At 38.2% G+C, this 23987-nt stretch overlaps 1 long non-coding RNA gene across 2 annotated transcripts in view; it reads left to right on the top strand.

The window, feature by feature from the left end:
- LOC146735569 (uncharacterized) overlaps window positions 1-23987 on the top strand; it is a 32511-nt gene that overhangs the window by 4178 nt on the left and 4346 nt on the right. The window contains exons 2-4 of one of the 2 annotated variants that reach the window (XR_014931228.1): window positions 1088-1205; window positions 7836-7879; window positions 22782-22857. This is a non-coding gene — a long non-coding RNA (uncharacterized LOC146735569). The remainder of the gene's footprint in view (window positions 1-1087; window positions 1206-7835; window positions 7880-22781; window positions 22858-23987) is intronic. The other variant, XR_014931229.1, reaches the window with a different exon arrangement.

The raw sequence follows: 23987 nt of genomic DNA, 5'->3' as shown, positions 1-23987 counted from the left end.
AACTTGAGCTGTTGAGTTTACTTTTGTTTATATACAAGACCTAAATCCCCTGAATTCCGTTTGATTATCCTAAACTCCAGCGACGTCTTTCATGTAGCCCAGGCACATAAACACAGTAAAATTGATGGTGCATTTCCATTAGTTACATGTTGGTTTTGCACACGGCAGCAGTTGTGTCAGATTCTGTCGCTTTTATTTGACATAAATATGGGTATGGATTTTGTCAAAACATTGGTAAAAAAATGCACACACTTTGGAAGGCTCAGTGGCATCGCTCTACCCAGTTTCAGGTCCGATACGCCGATATACCTGGCTTTTAATAGAGAGGGAATCGCTTTTGGGTTGGGAGGATTCCTACTTGAAACTATTATTTTGTAGATGGTTTGTTTGTATTTATTCATATTGAGGGCTCGTTATGGGTATCTGTTTTTAACGCATTGATCAGCTCTGGTGTTTTGAACACTGACCTTTTGTAGAAAGGGTCACAAATAAATGCGGCATGTGATTATTTGCGATGCATTATGGGATAGCAATTAATATACAACCATATATTGTGGACATGAATAAAAAACAGGAAAATATGTTGGTAAAAAATATATTGCAATGAAAACATCTATCACTAAGGGAATATTGTGTAAGAAGATATTGTACATGGCTTCGGCCACCAACACTTCTTTTCCAGCTGTGACGATTCAAAGTATTCCACCTCTTTGATTGACAGCGGGGTGAACTAGTGAATGGGACAACATGTATTTAGCTTCATAGATGGGTTAGACCATTTTTGTCATTATTGATTCATTTCATTTCTAGTGTGTAGTATGGAGTATTGATCATCTCATCTCATATACGATAGTATCTGTTTATTGTCTAAGCCATATTCGTTAATGACACATGAGGTGTAGAAAAACATAATGCACAATGTATGCTGTGTTTACTCGTGTGATTCAAGTTAGAGATCCTCCCTCTTCGACGCAGTATCTGGCTTTAGAATCGACCGGATCTGCAGTCCCCAGTGACTAAATTAAACCAATCTTTACCATGCAAATATCTGCCATCACTTATTGGTATTTTTATTATTATAAATTAGCGGGGGTGCTGTTATTTGCGTGCATCTAGTAAGCAGGAAGAAACAACAATAGATGCCAGCAGTAGAACGTTCAGAATAACATTATTTGGCTGCACAACAACACAACTTACGATAACAGGTATAGTCTTATTAATATTCTTCTTGCCCGAATAATGATATGGTTAACAAATGTGTCACTGAAATTAATATTGTGATATGATTTATTCTAGTTCCCGTATTATCACACACCTCGCATTGCCCTGTCTTGTAACGATTAGTGACGCTATGGGAAGTGCGCCCTCACATCGGGACAATAATTTCGCCTTCATCATTCAAAACAAAACGCGTCATTCTAAATTAAACCTATAAGGTATATGATAAAATCATTATGAACTCGGATGCTTCTTCACACGACCTCGGGCTTGCACACGCTGGACGTATGGAGCCGGGGACAGCCACTGGCGGCGCTGTATACAATCGAGACCTATTTTGGCTTGCCGTAGCTCATTTAGATTTCATTGTAAACGAAAAAACAGCTGTTAAATTTGATGACCATGTTAGTATTTACTAATCAAAATAGACAAAGTTTCATAATAAATGCTTTCTATTCATAATTTCACTTTCAAATAATATTCATGAGATATGTTACGTCATGACCACGTTAAAGGTTATTACCATATTGTGTACACCGTTGCGCATGTTTCCGGCTCTTTTTTCGTATTCCACAACGCATTAACGTTACATGCAACGTCACGTTCAGCACCGTCAATGGGTTTCACCACATTGTGATGGTGATGATGGTGCTGAAATTTGCCTTTGTAGTCGAAGCCCACACATAAGCGACGCTACCGAATAAATACAAAAGCTAACAATCTAGCGACTGCCAACGATTTGTATACACTCCCACCATGTCATACCCTGTAATATACAATGACAATCCTGGGATCAACATAATTCTGGGTGGGAGCATTTCTGTCTTAAACGATTCTTTTAATTTCTGGTATGTTGTATAAATTATCAACTCATCCCATATGTTTGTACTATTCAAATAATTGTATCTGTTAATGTCTAAGCCCAGCTTTGTAAATAGAGAATATGAGATAAGAAGACATAACACACAATATATGGTGTATATGTGTGTACGTTGGTGAATCCCTTCTCGTCAGAGTTCTGGCTTTAGAATCGCCAGGATCCGGGCACTATGTATAAACTGAGTACCTATTGCAGCCGTGTCATTGAATGGGTTATGTTTTTTTAGGTTGTATATATATATAAGGGTCATTTTTTCTATTCAAGTAGCTATACATTCACAGTATAAATATCTGCAATATTTGAGCTATCAAGTGTATCTTTGATTAAATAAGTATTGATCTATATACAAGACCTAAATCCCCTGAATTCCGTTTGATTACCCTGAACTACAGCGGCGTCTTTCATGTAGCCCAGGCACATAAAAACAGAAAAATTGATGGTGCATTTCCATTAATTACATGTTGATTTTGCACGCGGCAGCAATGGCAGCAGTTGTGTCAGATTCTGTCGCCTTTATTTGATATGAATATGGGTATGGGTTTTGTCAAGACATTGGTAAACAAAATGCACACACTTTGGAAGGCTCAGTGGCATCGCTCTACCCAGTTTCAGGTCCGGTACGCTGATATACCTGGCTTCTGGTAGAGAGGGGATCGCTTTTGGGTAGGGAGGATTCCTACTTGAAACTATTATTTTGTAGTTGGTTTGTTTGTATTTATTCATATTGAGGGCTCGTTATGGGTATCTGTTGTTAACGCATTGATCAGCTCTGGTGTTTTGAACACTGACCTTTTGTACAAAAAAGGTCACAAATAAATGCGGCATGCGCTACCAGATAAATACAACAGCTAACAATCCAGCGACTGACGGCGATTTGTATACAATCCCACTATGTAATACACTGTAATATACAACGACAATCCTGGTTTCTCCATAATTGTGGGTTGGAGCATTTCTGTCTTAAACGATTCTTTTCATTTCTAGTATGTTGTATGCATTATTAAATAATTCTATATATTTGTGCTATTCAAATAATAGTATCTGTTATTATTGACTCAAATGCTTCTGCACACGACTTCGGTCCGCAAAAGTCATAATGTAAACCCTTGAGCACAATTCGAGCATGCACACGCTGGACGCATGGAGCCGGGAACAGCCACTGGCGGCGCTGTATACAATCGAGACCTATTTTGGCTTGCCGTAGCTCATTTAGATTTCATTGTAAACGAAAAAACAGTTGTTAAATTTGGTGACCATGTTAGTAATTACTAATCACAATGGACAGAGTTTCATAATAAATGTTTTCTATTCATAATTTCACTTTCAAATAATATTCATGAGATATGTTACGTCATGACCACGTTAAAGGTTATTACCATATTGTGTACACCGTGCGCATGTTTTGGGCTCTTTTTTCGTATTCCACAACGCATTAACGTTACATGCAACGTAACGTTCAGCTGAATGTTGCCTTTGTATTCGAAGCCCACACATAAGCGACGCTACCAAATACACAACAGCTAACAATCCAGCGACTGCCGACGATTTATATACACTCCCACCATGTCATACACTGTAATATACAATGACAATCCTGGTTTCCCCATAACTCTGGGTTGGACCATTTCTGTCTTAAACGATTCTTTTCATTTCTAGTATGTTGTATGCATTACTAAATAATTCTATATATTTGTGATATTCAAATAATAGTATATGTTAATTGTCTAAGACCATCTTTGTTAATAAAGAATATGAGATAGGATACATAACACACAATGTATGGTGTATATGTGTGTATGTTGGAGAACTCCTTCTCGTCGAGTTCTGGCTTAGAATCGCATTCCCATTAATTACATGTTGGGTTTGCGCATAGCAGCAATGGCAGCAGTTATGTCAGATTCTGTCGCTATTATTTGATATAAATATGGGTATGGAATTTGTCAAGGCATTGGTAAAAAACATGCACACACTTTGAAGGCTCAGTGGCATCAGGTCCGGTGCCCCGGATTTACCCGGCTTCTGATAGAAAGAGGATTGGTTTTGGTTTGTGGTATTCCCACTTGAAACTATCATTTTGTATTTATTCATATTGAGGGCTCATTAGGGGTATCTGTTTATAATGCATTGATCAGCTCTGGTGTCTTGAACATAGACCTTTTATAAAAAGGCTGGAATTTAATTTGGTAAGAAATATATTGCAAAGAAAACATTTACCACCAACTGAATATTATGAAAGGGCAGATTGTGTATGGCTTGGGCCACCAACACTTCGTTCCACCAATGACGATTCAAAGTATGTCCACCACTTTGATTAACAGCAGTGCAGACGAGTAAATGGGACAACACTAATGAAAGTGTAACATTGAATTAATATTGTATAAACTTGAAGAGTAGTGGTTGAGGTTGGTGATTATTAATGAGTATTAATGGTACACAGTTTAAAAATTTATTGACAACTCATGATTTCCATGCATATATCCATTGCTAGTAAAACAAAAGTTTGTTGATATAAGGAAGCAAGCCAAACTACTAGTATTCATGCAAGACAAGATTAAAGGTCGGTGGTCGTCAAGCCACGCATGCGCAAAATATTTGACTGTTGTGCAGACCAACGAGTACAAACTAGAATGTTACCAAGCTTTAACTCGGTAACTTCTTTGGTGACTGGAAGGCAGTGAAGGATTCTGTCGTAAATTCGCCCTGGGCCGTTAAACGGCAGTTTGGGTTTAGAAAAAAATAAGGTGTTATTTTAACTCTTTTGATCCCTAAAAGTTTCACCGTAGTCATTGACGCCTATGCAAGAGTATTGATGTTTATTGTGACCTGCGTGAACGGGTAAGCTTCGTTTCGACAATGAGCTGTTATCACTGTAAAAAATATTAAAATATTCTTCAAATGAACAGTTTATCGTTTAAAAGCAACTGTCTTTTTAGCTCTGCTGTCGACTTTGTCGAGCAGAGCTTATCATATGAGTGATTGTCCTTCGTTGTCCGTCGTTCGTGTCAATGTTTTACTTTTTCAACTTCTCCTTGAAAACTACAAGCCCGAATGCTTTGATACTTGATGTATATGTGCCTTGGGTAGACCTCTCTTAGATTTGTTCATTTCATGATGATATCTTCAATTTCTCTAATTTTGGTGAATATTTTTGTCACTTTTGGTAAAAAAGTGATATTTACGACTTCTTGTTGAAAACCGCAAGTCCAATTGCTTTGATATTACATATATAGGTACTACATGTGGACCTCTCTCAGATTTGTTCATTTTGTAATGATATCTTTAATTCTCTAATTTTGGTGAATATTTTTGTCACTTTTGGTAAAAAAGTGATATTTACGACTTCTTGTTGAAAACCGCAAGTCCAATTGCTTTGATATTACATATATAGGTACTACATGTGGACCTCTCTCAGATTTGTTCATTTTGTAATGATATCTTTAATTCTCTAATTTTGGTGAATATTTTTGTCATTTTTGGTAAAAAGTGATATTTTCGACTTCTTGTTGAAAACCGTAAGTCCAATTGCTTTGTTATTACATGTATAGGTACTACATGTGGTTCTAATTCCGATTTGTTCATTTCATGATGATATCTTCAATTCCCTAATTTTGATGAATATTTTTGTAATTATTGGTAAAAAGTGGTATTTTCCACTTTTTGTTGGAAACCGCAAGTCTGATTCTTTTGATACTATACATTTTGTTCATTTTCTAATGATATCTTCTGTTCTTTAATTGAAATGTGCATTGCTAACAGCGGAGCTATCTCATCCGAGAGGCTGCTTGTTTTATTTAAAAATAAATCATGCCGCTTTCCAATCAAAATTCAAGCCAAAAGATCGTACAACAACATCAGCAAATCTCTTCCGTGCTGCGTTCAATAACATTAACATATTTAAATGAGCTATGGTAATTTAAACATGTTGGTATCATCCATCGTTTTCATTGGTTAATTAGCCATTTGACCTGTCAGGCCAAAGAACACCGTCTAGGTCAAAACATGACGAATATTCATTTCCACAGCATCGAGCGTTTAAAGTGCAAGCGGATCATTCGCTTTCGATGAAATCAGTTGTAATTTATTTGCATTTCATAACAATTCAACGAATTTATTTTTTGCACGTTATTATAATCATTACTCGGTAACTGTGAAACGCAGCGTGACCGGATTGCGCTGCCGCGATCATTTGCTACTAAGCAAATATACTTTCATTACTAATAAACAATTAGTATAATAAAAATTGTATTTGGCACACGAGGTTCGTTAATTTGATTTATTTGGAGAAAAATGCGCTGGGTGACATTGTAATGAAATTTACTTTTCAATCCAGCACGAAAAAAAATGTACAATTGTTGATGTTTCTCTCGTTTTGGGTGGTCCAACTGCCGGCGTAGATGAAAATATAAGTCCCCAAAAATATATTATGATAATTTTTTGAAATTTCGAACCCCAAATAAGGGCCCACCAGCTGTGCGATTTTTCGGATTAGCGGCAGAACCAGGTAGTACACGCTGCACCAAGGATTGTTGGAAAATCAATGTTTATCTTTCAGTTCAATGATAAGATAACAATATCGTGTGACCCGACCTGACATTGTTCATTTACTTAATAATTGAAAGCACATAATAATATGGTTTATAATGTGAGACATGAAATTGGACACAGCGCCCTCTTGAGACAATTTTTGATAATTTTGAAATTTTTCTGTGAAATGATTTTGCTGACATTGTAAAGTGCCATATTGTTGTAGTTTTATTATCTTTGATAATGCAATGCTTGTGATACCATACTTGTTTTGATGAGTTTACGGCTGATATATGTCGATTCGATTTGATCCGGTTGCTATGAATTAGCGTAGCTTCACGTTCATGGATATTCGCAAAAGTTTTCATTAATCATACTCACTGACAGACATCGGGAACAGCAGTCAGTTGTTAGGCGAGAATAGGTTGCTTGTGATTCCCAATTAACGAAGAACAGGACGTCAGTCCAACGATTTACGAGACAAGTTCAATCAATCGCACAACACGTTAGCGTAGCATGGAGGCGGCTTTGTTTAGCTCTCCTCGCAATGCATCATGGGGCGTTCATCCACGGAGAGTTGTACTCACAGTTACCGACTTCAGGATGTATGTCAATTCCTTTTAGTTATCGCTTAAGCAGAATGAAACTTCTTCCAAGTGAGCTTGAAAACGCTATTACTTGAGGTGTACTGCGCATGTGGACTTCCGGACTTGCTTTGTCATGGTATTTAATCTAGTTTTCGTCTATGACTCTCCCGCATGGCGTCGTCAATCTCGCCTTCTTGTATTCTCCGCGGAGTGCTCTCGGCACAAATAAATAGTTCCCAAATAAAAATAATGAATAGTGATCTCAAATCCCATCCACACAGCTATTATAATAAAAAATACTGTTTCGTTTTGATTAATAGAAAAATAGTCGGCTTATGATTTATAACCTACAATAAGTAAACACTATTTAAACTGAATGTCATGCAAAACACCGCGGATTACCACAACTATCATTTGCGTACAATGCGCCAGCAACCACTTTCAGAAATACTTAAGGAATAAACGTTACCTTTCACAATATCAGCTGTAAACTCATCAAAACAAGTATGGTATCACTTGAATTTAATACTATTTTTTATTGAAGAAAAATTTCTTGATTTACTTCCTTTTGACCGGTCAAAGGTCAGCTTCAGCATCCGGCCATTTTCTATTCTTTTTTTTCTTAGATAATTTTGGCCATCAATCATTCATGTTGATGCCGATGTCACTGGTAAGCAATGTATTTTATATTGTATTTTCTTCAGCATTGAATTTCATGTTTTTTATGAGAAATTCACATTTCAAGTTCGTTGAAAATGGCGTCTATGGACAGTCATAGGCTGCAAGATTTATTGGAATTATTCAGTTATTAGGTTTTCAAGACACATGTCTTGGAAACCTATTGTAATCGTTATGTTTTTTATTATTCCGCCAGATTTTTTCGCTAAGCGCCATTTCGAGACCGTTGCACATATCTGGAAAAAATTTTCATATGTTTGTAAAGGTTGATGAGATCTAGTGCATATCCTAAGATGACGCATGTTGGTCACGTGGTACGGCGGCCATTTTGAATTTAAGACGAAATATGGCATGCTCATTTAAACACCTTTCTGAGGGTCTAGGAGTCTCAAACTTTCGCTTAAAAGAAGCATTGGCCCTAGAGCTACGTATTTCATGAAAAAAAAGTTGAACGGTCATGTGACTTTTTTTTCTAGAATTTTCTGAAATATTGTTTTGCATCTCATTTGCATAATTTTGATCGTATCAAAATTCCACGCCATAATTTTGAAGAACATCATACATACTACCGATTAATCAAAGAATCATGAAAGTGCGACCAACAGTTTTGGAGGAGTTGATTTATGAATATTTTTCACATTTTATATAAAATAGTCAGCAATGTTGCATTATGGGAAAGGGGGGAGGGCCCATATACGATACACATTGAATTGACATATATTGAGAACTATTGCACATACAAGAATGGAACTAACGCTATATTGAAGACATTGGACAAGAGAATTTACCAAAATATTGGATGACCATATATGGTCATGCAACTCATTAAATATGCATGTCTCTAATATCTCAGGCACTATTGCAAGTACAAACATGGAACTAACTTTGTATTGAAGACATTGGACAAGAAAATGTACCAAAACATTGGATGACCATATATGGTCATATAACTCATTAAATATACATGTCTTTCATATCTCAGGCACTATTGCAAGTACAAACATGGAACCAATGCTATATTGAAGACATTGAACAAAAGAATTGATCAACATAGTTGATGACCATATATGGTCATAGAACTCATTAAATATGCGTGTCTCTAATATCTCAGGCATTATTGCAAGTACAAACATGGAACCAACGCTATATTGAAGACATAGGACGAGAGAATTGACCAAAATATTTGATAACCATATATGGTCATAGAACTCATTAAATATGCATGTCTCTAATATCTCATGCACTATTGCAAGTACAAACATGGAACAAAAGCTATATTGTAGATATTGAACAAGAGAATTGACCAACACAATCGATAACTATATATGGTCATAGAACTCATTAAATATGCATGTTTTTAATATCTCAGGCACTATTGCAAGTACAAACATGCAACCAATGCTATATTGAAGACATTGGATGAGAGAATTGACCAACATATTCGATGACCATATAAGGTCATAGAACTCATTAAATATGCATATCCATAATATCTCGATCACTTTTAAAGATATAAACATGTACCCAAACCTATATTGAAGGCATTGGACAAAAAAATTGACCAACATATAAAATGACCATATATGGTCATAGAACTCATTAAATATGCAAGTCCCTAATATTGCATGCACTATTGCAAGTACAAACATAGTACCAACACTATATTGTAGATATTGAACAAGAGAATTGACCAACACAATCAATGACCATATATGGTCATAGAAATCATTAAATATGCTTGTCCCTAAAATCTCGGACACTATTGCAAGTATAGACATGCAACCAACACTATATTGAAGACATTGGACAAGAGAATTGAGCAACAAAGTAGATGACCATATATGGTATTAAATATGCATGTCTCTAATATCTTAGGCACTGTTGCAAGTAGGAACATGGAACCAGTGCTACATTGAAGACATTGAACAAGAGAATTGACAAACATACCTGATGACTATATATGGTCATGGAACTCATTAAATATGCATGGCTATAATATCTCGGACACTATCACATATACAAACATGGAACCAACGTTAATTTTCAGGGCTATTGCAAACAGTTATACATGGCCATGCATTGCATGTGACTTGGCAATGTGCCATGGTCTAGAAAACCGGTCATTGCTGCTATGCAGCTATATTTGTAATTGTTATTGTTCTTTGTGATATAGAACTAGATACTTACGTACTCCTGCAGACATTTGAGTGATACTTGATGTATTTTCTAACCACGCATTTTAAGATTTTATATTTTATGACTGTTTTGATGTAAATTTGATTTAGTGTGGCGGTTGTCTAGACTGAGTCAGGGTTTTTGTTTACACTGGTCCAGAAATAAAAGAACAGGACATTGCATTAAACTTTACCACCTTGTTTGTGTAATATTTTTGGCGTTAAAGTAAAAATATAAGTAATGTGATACAGTTGATGGAAAAAATGACACACAAAAGAGGTTTTTTGTTGATGTTGAGACCAAATTTCTTTATGTTCGGTTTGCGGTAGAGTGCCCTCTTTGGTAGATGGGGGTTAAGCTTTTGTTTGATCTGACCTTATGCCTCGTGGAAAGTCAGTTTTGTTGATCGGAGAAACTTTCTGTGTAGTGAGCAGCGCTAAGTAAAGCACTGTATGTAAAGTTTGTTATTCTACAGTGTTTTCTAGTTTATTTTGAGCGTACAGTTGACATTATTGTATATTCTGAATTGCTTCAACTATGTGACCTTTCTGCTCCATACATTGCGTTATCGCTCGGCAACTCATTGTGCTAAATTTGTTTTTAGTATAAATTTGGTTAATTGCTGCACATTACATAATGTCACTGATGCTACTCACATGCACTCATTTGATATTGTAGCCACCGCTGCTGCCAACCTATCTTACCTACTCCCAATAGCTTCGCCACCGATGCTAAACTATCGTTACGTCTCACCACCGATGCTGTTCCCATGCCCTCATCCGATAATGTAGCCACTGCTGCTGCCAATTTATTTTTACCTCCTCCAATAACTTAGCCACCAATGCTGAACCACTGTTATGTCTTGCCACCGTTGCTGCTCTCAGGCACCCATCCAACAATGTAGCCATCAATGCTGCCTACCAACCTCCATCTGATAGCATGGCCTCTAGTGATAAACAACTAAAAACAGACGATACATCGTTTAATTATTCACACTACAGCGCAGATTCTTGTCTGCAGCTACTTTTACAGATCCATTATCAGGCTGACCACCTATTTTACAGAACAATGCAGTCAAACTTATTAACACACACAATATTTGTTTATGCCTCGCACAATCCAAATTACTGTTGCAGTCAAATACCTGTGCCATTCACATTTGACATTCCACAGTGGCGAAATGCATTAAACGGCTACCATGACAGTATCGTAGCAGACTTTTTAGAATATGGTTGGCCTATTAATTATGCGGCTGACAAGCTTCCAGTTATGATGCCACATAATGACAATTCATCAGTATCATGTTGACAACTCTGTCAGAAGTCAGTTATGGTGCACTCCTTGTACCTTACAAGACAAATCCATTTAACATTAAACTAGTCTACTCTCCTTTATCAACAGTACGAAAGAACATTACTCAAGTACCCAGAGTAATCATGGACTTCTCATTTCCCACCAACACCTCAGGTAATGATGGCATACCTAATGATCTTTACTTAGAAGAACCATTCAAGCCTCGCTACCCATCTATTGATAACCTTGTTAATTTAATCAACTCCAGTGGACATGAATGCATGCTATTCAAATGTGATATTCGCTGGATCCCAGTAGACCCACGTGACTTTCATCTCCTAGGTATTACCTGGAGAGATCATATTTTTATTGACACCAAGCTCCCATTTGAACTCAGATCATCAGCAATGTCTTGTCAACGCTGCACTAACGCTCTGATGTACGTTTACCACCAAGCAGGCTATGATGCTGTAAATTATATCGATGACTTTGCAGGGGTTGCTACATCAGAGATAGCCGAAAATGCTTACGAGCTTCTCACCAACACTATAAATAAATATTGCTTTTGCCTCGCAGACAAACAATGTGTCCCCCTACAAAATGGCTCACCTTATTAGGCAAGGAATTTGACACATCAAAAATGACCATCACCATTCCTGAAGAAAAAGTGTGTGAGACTGACCACCTCCTGCAGCAATTCTCTATCGTGAATTGCAGTCACTTGTTGGAATATTGATTTTCATTACCAAATGTGTTCGATCTGCTCGGTTGTTTATCACTCGTATCCTACAACTGCTATGGACAGTGCGCAGTAAACACCATTGCATATATCTAAACAAAGAATTCCACAAAGACATTAGATGTTGGATAGTTTTCATGCGTGGCTAAATGATGTGAGTATGATACCCAACTGGTCAAACGCAGAACAACTCTCTACAGATGCATGTCTCACTGGCTTCGGAGCATGGCCCTCAACCACCTGGAACCACTGATGCCATGTACTTCCACAAATAAATTCTCCACTGTATGGGTTGAATTAAACATTGCATTGCTAGGACTCTTGACCATTCAAAACGTGCTATGCGTCTTTGGCAACTCTCTTGCTGGGCAACGATTAGTGGTCAACTGCGATAATAATTTGTGTGTGGCCGTTTTAAATACAGGGGCTGGACGAGACCCAACACTTATGTCAATTGCCAGAAACATATGATTTGAATCTGCCAATGTCAACATTCAGATCAGAGCCACCGACATTCCAGGAATCAAGAATACCATAGAGGGCAATCTATCGCACTGGCACCTTGGCCCACAACATATTTGCAATGTTTACTATCTCACTCGTAGCATTGCGGCAAAGGAAATTACCATATGTGACAAAGACTTTAAACTAAACAAGAACATTTGATCTCTTTCAGGGACAAACCATACTCCAAAAAGACTTTGCTTGAACAAGTAAGCACAGCTCAACGGGCAGCGTTTAGGCCAGACACTTTCAAAAATCTCAGGTCCCAATTAAATTCATTCACTACTTTTTGCGACAATATTGGGCATACTCCCTCTCTGTCTCTCCCCATCTTTCTAGGACATTTCGTAGCACCCAGTCCAATCGCAACTATATTCCCGGCATCAAAACATGGCACAAACTTTAAAATGTTGATCCTTGCAGCTTTTCAGACATAGAGCTCAAGCTCATCTTACAAGGCTTAGATAAAACCATGACTAATCTGCCTCATCCCAGACTTCCCATTCTACCTTCCCATCTTTTTTTTACACATAGATTGCATCTCATCTCCCCTTTCGACGCCACCATTTAGACTTGCATTATTATCAGTTTCTGTGCCTTTCTCCGAAAATCCAATTTGGTCCCTCTTTCATACTTGTCATTAAATTCCAGGAAACAGTTTGTACTACAGGGCATACTTATTCATGTGCCGTGGTCTAAATCTAGGCCGTGCCATGACCACGTTAATGTTATTCCAGTTTCAGCATAACCACAGTCAGAGTTTTGCCCCATTGGGGCTTATTGTAATATGCTTGCCTTACAGCCAGCCAGTGCATCGTCATCAGCCTTTTATGTGACTCGGTCTGGTAGCCTTGTCTCGCTCACTCAGTATTTGCTTCACAAACACTTCCAACGTTTGGTTGTTGAAATTGGTCTAAATCCTTCAGACTACTCCTTTCACAGTTTACGCCGTGGCAGTGCAACTGTGGCTGCTATGGCTGGCGTACCAGATTATTTGATTAGAACGCAGGGTGATTGGCGCTCAATGGTTTACAAGGAGTACATAAGCATTCCAGTGACAGAGCGTTTTCACATCACTTCTGCCATGGGTAGTTTTATGACTAGTTAATTCAATGCCTAGTCCAGCTTTTCATTTTTACCTTTAATTCATTTTTTTCTCGTTTTCTTGTCAGTGTTAGCTTTGTATTTTTACTATTTTACATTGTCCTTACATACCTATCAGATTGTTTGGTAGCTCCGTCATGGTCTGGGGTACATTTAAGCCTATGTTCAGGCCTAGTTTTGTATTAAAGTACTTCTTTTCAGCCAAACAATTTGTGTGTGTGTGTGTGTGTGTGTGTTTGTGTGTGTGTGTGTGTGTGATTCAGTTATCTATTTTTCTAGCATATTGTAGCAATTGTGTTAAATTTGTTTTCAGTATAAATTTGGTTATTTGCTGCACATATATAGATTCGCCTGTTCAGTTTATCTCTATTGTAGTGTAGCCACCAGTATATAACGCCACCTAGTGGCAGCAGATTCTCAGTCTGCTTCAATATTTTGTTTTCTCGGCTGTCTTGTATTTTTCACCCTCCCACCACTTCCCCATTTCTTTGTAATTTTATTTTCCTACACCCCTTTTCTGAATAGTAACACTTTTAACAGATTTGTGATTTTAGTCAGTTTCAGTAATTACTTACTGCCCTGTTGTAGTCTGGTGTACTTTTAAGCCTATGTTCAGGCCTAGTTTTGTATTAAAGTCACTCTTTTCTGCCAAACAATTTGTGTGTGTGCGTGTGATTCATTCATTCATTTTTCTGGCATATTGTAGAAACTAGTGAGAGTATTAGCTGTATTTTATCTGTGATTCACTGATTTATGAATAGCTTTGTAATTCTATGTCTTCAGAAATATTGTATTTGTCGTATTCTATGGGACTATACCGATATCTAGTTGTTTCTGATTTATAGACAATATTTTATTATTTGCTTTCCCAGTATTGGAGGACAGTCATTGTAAAGCACGCCGTTGGCACATGTTGATGTTAGTCCCTTCCATTGGAGGTGTTACAAAATTGTTTCGTTGAGACATGGTTCTCTATGCTATTATACTCACCGTGTATACAGTATTATATTTTATTGTATACAGTATTGTATTTTCTTATGTGACTTTTACATGGTTGCGGTTCTACTAAAAAGTGTCTGGGAGTGTCCAGGAGATATATCTGTCCGCCCGGGGCTGAACTACGCATCGAAACAACTCCAAATGTGAATATTCGAATACGCTTGATCGTAAAATATGATTTTTCGCAAGAATAATAAGCGATGTACCTTCAGTTGTCGTTTTATTAAACACGATTTGCGACCCACTTTTACCGACCGGTACGTTCAGTGGGCGGCCATCTTGAATGTTTAATGTCAAGCTGGGACGATACCATTTGCGTCGCGGGGGTCGACGGCAGCATTGGTAAAATTTGATGTGGTGAGGTTTTGGGGGAATAAATGTAAATTTCTAGTATATATTGAACTATAAAAATAAAACAAAATCATGTTTACAAGGGCGACAATTTTGATGGAAAATGCATAAAGAATGAGTATGGGTAATTTGATAGGTGACACATACATTGTATACATATAATAATAATACATTGTAATAATAATTTAATTCATTACGCCACAATGAAAGTTGACAGATCATTTTAAGCTGTTAGTGTTATAAATTGTATACATCTTTACAAATATTTGCTAAAAATAGAGAATTGAAGATAATGTGATAAAATGAACATATCTGATAGAGGTCCAGCTAAGGTACCTTTTTACCAAATATCAAAGCATTCGGGTTACTGGTTTTGAAGAAAATGTCGAAAATAGCATTTTTGACCAAAAATTACAACAAATATTTGCTGAAAATAGAGAATTTGAGATATGGCCATGAAATGAACAAATCTGATAGAGGTCCAACCAAAGTACCTATAAACCAAATATCAAAACATTGGGTTACCGATTTTGAAAAAGTTGAAAATACAATTGTTGACGGAGGGACGATGACTGACAATCACCTGTATGAACAGCTCTGCTCTGTTATTTTCGATGACAGCAGAAATAAAACATAGTGTAATAATGTACAGCTTGCCCTTATGGGTATAATCTATGCATAATTACATATAGATACCATACAGTCAGTTCGCCAGTGCCTCATTTACATATAGTTTCCATATTTTTTACTTTGGACTGTGTGTCATTTGGAAGTCAGTCATTGGATGTACTAGTTGTTCATATACATCAAGATCGATAGCATTTTTGTAAAATATGTATTACAAACTTACTTCTGCCTAATACTTTTATTAGAATCCTTGGATTGTTTGTGTGATCGTAACTATAGTTGTATGTGTACAAAGTCTCTGCATGCATTCTGAAAATTCTTAACCATGAGTGTTTCACAATTTTTTACTTGCATTGGACAATAGCATGATGAATAATATATATATAAAAAACTTCTGTGGAAATGTTGATATATGTCCGAGGATCAGAACATATCTTAACTGCATTCTAACATATACCATCTCTCAATCTAAAAACGTGTGTATTGCAGAAATTGATCTCATTATAATAAATGGTGGGAGATTCAGGAGCTGTCGTTATATATATAATTTTGCTTGGTTTCAACCTTATTTATGCATCTCTAATAGTAATTTTAGGGGCCCAACAATTTAAAATATATATATATACAAATGTTAGATTAAATGTCTACAATATAAATTGGGGTTGCCTTTCGCTACAACATCACAACACTTAATATTAATGTTGACAGGCACCCCTGTCAGCAAACTATTTTGTCCCTGCCAATTAACTACTGCTAGTTGGACATTTGGTTATGAACATGTCTTTTTGCCAACAAGCAAATGTGTTTGTAAAATAAAATAAATGAATATATAAGCAAAATTACACTGCTTGCTTGCAGAAATGTTGGTGAACTGATTCCATGTATCCAAAAAGTGAACTAATTTTTGTGTTAAAGAATTTTAATAATGGAGTTGAACCATTCGATATCTGGGGGGGCAGAATTAAAAAAAGAATAAGTTTGCGAGACACCACCTATAAGAAAACAAGTTTGCTGTTGAAAAAAATCAAACATATATTTCGTTGTGGGAAAAAACCTCGTTCTAGAAATCCAGTAGAAAATACTTGTATTGGAGGGATTTTTAGAAATTTCTCTGTGTACTCTGGACTAAGGTGACGGTTATTCTCCAAGATGATTACCGCATAATACAATAGTTTATACCTCCATGATTAAAAACCAATCTTTACCATGCAAATTTTTGCCAGCACTTATTATAAATTAGCGGGGGTGCTGTTATTTGCATGCGTCTAGTAAGCAGGAAGAAACAACAACAGATGACAGCAGTAGAACGCTCAGAATAACATTATTTGGTTGCACAAGAGCACAACTTACGATAATAGGTATAACAAGTAAGCACAATATTATTCATATTGTCGATGCATCAGTCTTATTAACAGTCTTCTTGCCCGAATAATGACGTGGTTAACAAATGTGTCACTGAAATTACTATTGTGATATTATTTCTCCAAGTTCCTGTAGTATCACACACCTCGCATTTCGCTACCTTGTAACGCTATGGGAAGCGTGCTCTCACATTGGGACAATAATTTCCCGTATCACGCCTGGCCCAGCCACGACTCTCACGCTGATTTGGGTGAGGCCCAGGCTCAGGCTAGTGGCACCTCCCCCCTATCACACACCTCGCATTTCGCTACCTTGTAACGCTATGGGAAGCGTGCTCTCACATTGGGACAATAATTTCCTGTATCACGCCTGGCCCAGCCACGACTCTCACGCTGATTTGGGTGAGGCCCAGGCTCAGGCTAGTGGCACCTCCCCCCTATTTTGAGCTAGCCAAGGTTTGTCGCGCGGTAATGGTACAAGGATTTTACCCTCGAGTCTGGTCTCTGCTGTGAGTTTTGACTCTCTTCCTACCGACCCACGGACGTTTCCAGAGGGAACCATCCCTTTCGTGAGATGCACAGTCGAACGTGCTCTCTCTCACATAATTAAGTTGATAGGAGATAGTACGCTCGCGTCAGTACAGCTGGCACCTCGAACGGTCCCTCGATGTCTTCCATCTGTAACGACTTGGTGAGCCACACCGTTGGTGTGAGGCAGTGTATCATCGATCCTAATGATACGATCTAAATACCCCCACTTACTGTTGCTTCAACGCTTATGAGATAACGGGCGTCGGGATCCAAAACAACCCCATCGGCACATCTCCCCCTGTCCGGCCGTGTGCTTAGTTGGGCGCATGGTGCGCGAACGGTGTTGATGGACGGATGTTGGTCAGTCACGGAGGAGGTAATGCTTAAGGCCCCCGGGTGGGGTAAAATCTTGTGCAACACTTTCCGCTAGACCAAACACTACCCGGTTGGTGTGGTTTTGGGATCAGACCCCAAAATGTGGGATGAGACTAAAATGCCCCAACCGGATCCCAAGGCTCCTTCGCCAGACTACCACGAATTTCCGTTTGGCAAATCAGGTAAAGGGGGATGGCCGCATTCCATGGGCATTCTCGTCAGCTCAGTCTGAGACGATCCATCAGGCCTTTAGGGCAGAGTTGCTTGAGTGCATTATTGTGCACGCCCAGGACTCTGAGACCTCAGAGGCTGAATGCACCAGCCTCCTAGACCAGGCGACACATTTACTGGTGGGCCACCGCACATCTACGTGCAACATCTCCTAGTGTCACCTGGCTCTCTTAGCTGAGGCTACTACTGTGCAATGAGACACAGTCTTAGACGCATGCGTTTTTGCTGGCAAACTGAGTCAGCCAGAAGGCAAGCGCTCATACCCTTCCATGGAAGGGAAGTGTAGCAGCACGCCCCCAGAGAGGAAAGGACCAGGTGGTGACTCCTCACCCTCCTTGAGTGGTCGTCCACCCCAGCAGCGAGTTAAGCATGTTTGGCGCTTACCTCTGCGACCAGGGGAAAGCCATGTGTTTGGTGAGTGGCCAGGTCACAACTTAGTAACTACCGCAGGCCTTTGGGAAACTCACCTCATGGGAGAAGAGAGCACCACCACTAACACTAACACAGGATTTACTTCACCAGTTGGGCTCTTTAGTAAATCAAAAAAAATCAAAATGATGACCTCAGTTTGAAGGGTTGTTCCCCAGGCCGCACTACGCAATCACCCTGTACAACGCTTGTTGTTACAACACCGAGCTCTCCTATGGGAACTAAATAGGTGGATATTGATCTTGCTCAGGCAACACAACGATGGTATCCTTCAAGAAGGAGGGGGTGCGTTCCCCATTGTTGTCAGTCCTAGTAGAGCAAATTTTGGTGCCTGGAATACAATGTGGAGCTAACCGCACACCACTTTCCAGGGGTGAGGAACAGTCTGGCAGATGCCCTTTCAGGGTGGCATTGTCTCCAGAACATGGAGTGGCTGATACCCCCCTGGTTAGCCTCCAGGCTGTTTCGGCTGATAGACCTGTTTGCTGCACTCCGGAACGCCAAGCTCCAGACGTACATAAGACTCCTTCCGACTCCAGGAGCCTGGACCAGGGTCGCTTTGCTAACCCCGTGGACCCACATAGTTGTGTACGCCTTTCCTCCCTTCTCGCTAGTTCACCGGGCACCGGAGAAAAACATTGACAGCTGCTCACGTGCATATTGTCATTGGTCGCACCCAATTGGCCAACCAAGGCCCAGTTTCCACTTCTGTTGGAAATACTAGTCGAAACACCAGTAGTGCTTCCAGACTTTACCGGACCGGCTGTCCCAACTGGATGACGCACTAACCAATGAGCCCATCAGGTACCACTTACACACATAGAGGCTCTCAGTAGACCCACACATACGAAAGGTTTATCTGAGCGGGCTGCCAACGTCCTAGGTTGCGAGCATACACTGATTGGTGTAGCGATAGAGAGATTGATCCATACCATCCCTCTATTGGCCAGGTGACAGACTACTTCGTCCACATGTTTGACGAAGTGAGTTTCTCCTACGCAGCGATCGTTAGCACAGGTCGGCCTTGTCCCTCACCATTGAAACATTTTGGGAACAAGACTAGCCAATTGTCCTATTATTAGGAGACTATTTACTGCTTTCCATATCAGAGGCCGAGACCCCGTACAAGGGATCTGTCCAACTGGGATTTGTCGGTTGTGTTGTCTGCTCTAATCAGACCGCCCTTTGAGCACCTTTCAGCACCACTCAAAATTTTGACATGGGAAATAGTCTTCCTACTGGCCCTCGCCTCAGGTAGGTGCCGGCCAGAGCTGGGGGTATTGTCCTTCTCGGACGATGTACTGCAGTTATGGACAATCAAGTTGTGCTGAAGACACGAATCGGGTTTATCGTCAAGAACTAGGTTGGGTCCCATCGTAGCTTGGATTGCTAACCCAGCCCGAACGACCACAAAGGTCCCTGTGTATAGGCAGTAAGATTTCTCTACCATCAGTACTGCCTGGAAACTTCCAGGTCCTGCTTTTTGGCCTATGCCCTCATGCAGAACTGTTTCGGTCTTCACTTTGAAAGCATACTACCCCCTGAATTGGGTTTGGGTCTAGCTTTCTCAGGCACACCGAACCCTGTCACCATAGCTCTGGGGACAGCACAGGCAAGGTAAGACACCACCCTCTTTGGGTCTTAACTAAGGTGTTGAGTGATTGTTGTAGAGTCCGGACTGGGAAAAGACTTTCATCATTTTTCATCACCCGCCACCTATGAGCGTCTGGCTCTGCCTACAGTTCAAAATAGTCATTTTGACTGACCAAAGTCTATGGATGGTAATTGAACATAGTGAATTTAGGAGAGGATTCTCCAAACCCGCCTATTTACATAGTTCATACCCACCATAGACTTTGGGTCCCCCCCCCAACCCTCCACTCTTTCTATAAATAATTTCACTTTCAAATAATATTTATGAGATATGTTACGTCATGAACACGTTAAAAGTTATTAGCATATTGTGTACGCAGTGCGCATGTTTCTGGCTCTTTTTCCATATTCCACAACGCATTTACGTTACATGCAACGTCACATTCAGTACTGTCAATGGGTTTCACCACATGGTGATGGTGATGATGCCCACACATAAGCGACGCTACCAGATATATACAACAGCTAACAAGCCAGCGACTGCCGACGATTTGTACACACTCCCACTATGTCATACACTGTAATATACAATGACAATCCTGGTTTCCCCATAACTCTGGGTTGGACCATTTCTGTCTTAAACAATTCTGTTCATTTCTAGTGTGTTGTATGCATTATTAAATCATCCCATATGTTTGTGCTATTCAAATATAATAAATTTATTCATAATACTGTAGGCCTCAGGCCTCAAGGTATACTCATTGTAATTACATAACATGTTACAGAGGACAATGTCATTTTACAGTGACTGAAAAAGAACAAGAAAATATGAAAAGAACATGAACTATCAGACCAAAATAATTGCATTACGTTTTTTTGTGGCGAGAAAAATAAATTTAGAAATGTTATGCAAGATTACTGCATTTTGTAATTGTAATAGTGATATAAATTTTTCAGGTGAGGGAAGTGTATAATAATAACTTGGGATGTATTTAGATCTCAACTCTTGGTAAAACGGACAGATAATGCAAAAATGGTACTCGACCTCTACACAATTGGTATTACATAAAATACAAACTCTTTCTGTGCGTGTATTTTGGAATTTTCTATCAGTTTCAATACGTAGACAATGGGCAGAAATTCTTAGGCGACACAATGCTTCCCTGTAACAGTCTTTTTGGACAGTTTTAAAATAATTCTCTTGATCAAATATATATTTAAATTTTCTATAAAAGCACAGCTTCGGAAATAGCTCGAGTACACTTTGCCATTTTGAATATCAATGTCCAAGCATCGCTTTTTGAAAAGCTTAACAAAGTATTCAGAGTTCCCCACCCCTTGATTGTACCATGCCTCACCCAGGCCATTTGAAAGAAGTAACATTTTTAAATTCAGGGCCCAACACTTTTTACCCCTTTCTGCTTCATGGTACTGAAACATGTAACATAAATATACCAGTCTGTCGGGGTAATGATAAAATGCGAAGCCAGTACTTAATAATCCTAATAAGTCTAAACGTTTTAATAGTAAACCTACCTAACTCCCCCCTTATAGCCAAATTTGGTGCATTATGATAGACTTTCAATATAAATCGACAGAATTTGTTTTGTATAATTTCAACTTGATTGCCATTGTGAAAGCCCCAAACTTCGCTAGCATACATTAAAATTGGTAGGATTTTACCATCAAAGATTATAAATGCAATATTTACATCAATACCGACAAATTGCGAAATACTTTTCTTAATCGCAAACAACGATCCTGACGCTTTTTTGGCCAAACTAGACTGGGCATAGTTCCAAAGCCCAGAACTCAACAATACTATACCCAAATAATTATAATAAGAAACAACTTCTAGTTTATGTCCTGCAAGCCACCATTGCTCAGTTAATTTCAATCTGCCCCCACGTCTAAATACCATTACTTTAGATTTATAAATATTAACTTTTAGTCTCCATTTATTTGTATATAGATCCAAATTATTCAGAAGACGTTGTAAACCCATAATGGAAGAACTAAAAACTGCCAAATCGTCTGCAAATAACAAATAAAAGAATTTTATAGGCGTTATATAAACTCCGGCGTGGCTGTGTTGTATTGATTTGCCAAAATCATTTACAAAGAGAGAGAAAAGGAGTGGCGATAAAACACTGCCTTGTTGGACTCCTACTTCACATTTGAACAATTCAGAAATACCTACCGGGGAGCGAACACATGCCCTGATACCTTGGTACATGGATTTCAATACTTTAAATAGTTTGCCACCCATTCCCGATTTTGTTAGTTTATAAAAGAGTAAGGTGTGGTTAATTCTATCAAATGCCTTTTCAAAATCTATAAATGTGCAGTATAATTTACTTCCTAATGACAAATAACGATCAATAATGGTTGATAAAACGAATAGATTGTCAACTGATGAATAATTTTTATGGAAACCAGCCTGTTCTTCTACAATAGGATAGTGCAAGTTCACCCAATTAAGCAGACGATGATATATAATATCACTGAAAACTTTTGTAATTGATGGCAATAATGTAATACCTCTATAGTTATTAACTGAATCTCTTTCACCCTTCTTATAGACAGGAATAATTAAACCATGCATCCATTGTGGAGGGAATATACCAGTATTAAGTATTGTATTGAAAAGTTTAACAAGTAAGTGTTTAAAAATCATAGGAATATGCTTAAATATTTCCGGCGATAAACCATCAATACCAGCTGTCTTATTTGCATTTAACCGACTAAGGGCATGTTCCAATTCCACAATTGTAATGGCTTGATCTAAAATCTGATAGTCAATAACTGCAAAATTAATAAATTATCAAGATAGTCTTGAACTTCTTCTAAAAACATTTTACTTTCATTCCCATAATTCAAATCTGAACTCGTAAAGAGTTGAGAAAAATAAACATGCCATGCGCTTGATTGGATTTTTGTAGATGGGCCACTTTTCTTACTATTTAATGAATTCCAAAATTCCTTTGTATTCGGATTGATTGCAGAGATGTAAAGTTCACGTTTTTTGAGATTGTTAAATAATTTCTTTTTGTCCCTTAGCAATATACGATAATTATTTCTGTGAGTAATATAGTTTTCAAGATTAACAACAGATCTACAATTTCGAAACTGATTTAGGGCTTTCCTGGTCTGTTGCTTCATGTATTTGCAGTCATCGTCGAACCAATTACTTTTCTTATCAAACTTTCTTATAGTCTGTGGCAATTTACATTTACGTTTCATGCCATCAGCCGCGTCAAATAACAAATCAGATAAAATATTAGCAGCTATTCAAATAATAGTATCTGTTAATTGTCTAATTGTCAAAATTTCGTACCTTTTTCACTGTTAGAAAGTTAAAATACATACCCTAAATGCGTTGAGTGTTTTAAAATCTATTTACAGCATGAAACAAAATTAAAGCAGAAATGTTGTTAGCATTTAAATGACAATTAACACTGTGATTAGTCACCTTCACAGTGTGGCTATAATATCTTTACTTCTAAATGATTTATACTACAACATATTTTGTTAAGAACATATTTATTTTTTCATGAATATGCAAACATCAAGACATTTCTCCAGTTTGGTTTCGACAATTTCCATCATTGAGCATATATCTGAAACCATAAATAAAACCCACTTTACTTCAACTCATCCTTGGGTCTTTCACAACCAATTTTGAATTTGCAAATTATTTAATAGAAAATTAACAATGGTGCTGTAATGTGTTTTCAACATATCAAGGCAGAATGTTCATAATGTTACACTGTCAAAATAACGTTCTT

This window comes from Saccoglossus kowalevskii, chromosome 12 (assembly GCF_978046115.1).
Source record: "Saccoglossus kowalevskii chromosome 12, keSacKowa6.1, whole genome shotgun sequence".
In the NCBI taxonomy this organism is placed as follows: Eukaryota; Metazoa; Hemichordata; class Enteropneusta; family Harrimaniidae; genus Saccoglossus; species Saccoglossus kowalevskii.
The sequence above is the reverse complement of the archived record's forward strand: the minus strand, read 5'-3'. Positions and strand labels throughout refer to the sequence as shown.